This window comes from Cyprinus carpio, chromosome B22 (assembly GCF_018340385.1).
Source record: "Cyprinus carpio isolate SPL01 chromosome B22, ASM1834038v1, whole genome shotgun sequence".
NCBI classification, from domain to species: domain Eukaryota; kingdom Metazoa; phylum Chordata; class Actinopteri; order Cypriniformes; family Cyprinidae; genus Cyprinus; species Cyprinus carpio.
Window position 1 is genome coordinate 8525660 of NC_056618.1, and position 1646 is coordinate 8527305.

The following is a 1646-nucleotide window of genomic DNA, read 5'->3' on the forward strand; positions in this document are numbered from 1 at the left end:
TTTTAAAGTTAGCTGAGCACTAGCAGAGTATTCAGTAATTGTACTTGATATATATATATATATATATTTACACATAATTTTCATAGAAGCTCAACAAGTAAAAATTGTCATTTATCAACAGACCTGCCACAGGCACATATTTACACCATAAGATTGTTCATAAATAAGTAAACATGTTTTTTATTGTTGAAATAATGTATGCATTTCTGTGTGCATTTGCAGTGTTTTTAACGCAGTGTATTTGAGTCATTGATAATTTTGTGTATTAATTAACTGAAATATTTAGAGTATTATTCACATTACTTGTTTAAAAGCAGTACAAAACACTTGCCTTCTCTGTCAATTTTCCTACATTTCTTGCAGATCCAGCACATCACGACTGTGGCTACAATTAAAAAAGATCCAACAGCAGCAGAGATCAACCCTATGTTATATGAAGGTAGCTCCTGATCTGTAATGAACAAAACAACCCATTACTGTGACTAATTTATGTCTATGTATCAGCACTGTTTAATTGAGAGATCAGCTAAGTAAATCAACATTAATATTAGCACCAACATACCTGAACACGGCCAACAAAGTTCAGTGATGTTGAGATGTGTGGTCTGGTTGCTGATGGGATTGTTGATCACACAGCTGTAGCTGTTGTTATCCTGATATTCCACCTCCAGAGGTAGAGAGAGACTGATGCTGAGATCAGACACACTGATGCTGGACAATAAACTGTTTCCTTTGTACCAGGAGAGAGTCACATGGCCCACATTCACCACTGAACACACCAGTGAACAATATGATGATGATGATGAAAGAGTTTGTGAAGAATCTCTGGTAATGTTAGGAGAGGGCAGATGAGCTGGAAAGCATGGAAAGCAGAAAAGAAGTTAAGGTCAATCATCAGCATTGGTTGCATAATGGTGAAAAAAAGTTTTACGTTACGGTGAGGTACTTACAATGTAAGTTAATGGGGTCAATCTACAAATATCAAAATGTTAACTAAATGTGTAACGTTATGTCTAATAGACAACAACACTGTGAGTGCGCATTTAGTTTCAGTTTTGGTGTCACTCGCTCCGTGTCCAATAAAACAATCCACGTACTCCGTTTTCTGATAAAAATATCTTCCTTTAATCTCGATTGTCAGTTCAATAAAACAAATGAAATTAAAAAAGCAAAATATGATCTTAAATCTTCAATATCACGGATGCGGTAAAGAAAACTGTGCAACTCCACTGCATTCGCACTGCCGCAAAGCTTCACTGTCGTGATTCTTAAAGAGCCAGTAAACAATTTTAACATATTTTTACAGAATATTTATCCAAATGGTAACATAAATAAAGTAAGATTACAAATGAAGCAAATTCAAACAAAAACTAAAACAACTCTAGAAATTATAATTCAAAAAACTTCAAACACCATAAACCCTAAAACAACTCTAGAAATTATAATTTAAACAGCTTTACATCTCAAATAATACACACGTTTTAGCAAGAGAATTAATGTATTTTTATTAAATTATACAAAATATTTCTGCTTTCAAGTCCTTAAAAAACAGCATTAACATCCATGGTAAGCTATTCACCGCAACCTTGATCCCTGTTTATTTTCTTACCGAGTCAAAATAATTTATGTGGTAAGCAACCTTATGC

The 1646-nt window shown here is 33.7% G+C and overlaps 1 long non-coding RNA gene across 1 annotated transcript; it reads right to left on the minus strand.

Annotated features, from left to right (window-relative positions):
- Positions 1–225: 225 nt before the first annotated feature.
- LOC122141429 lies at positions 226–1237 on the minus strand. The gene is made up of 3 exons (XR_006157813.1): positions 951–1237; positions 563–853; positions 226–451 (listed from the first exon to the last, which is right to left on the minus strand). It is a non-coding gene; the product is annotated as an uncharacterized LOC122141429 (long non-coding RNA).
- Positions 1238–1646: the final 409 nt, after the last annotated feature.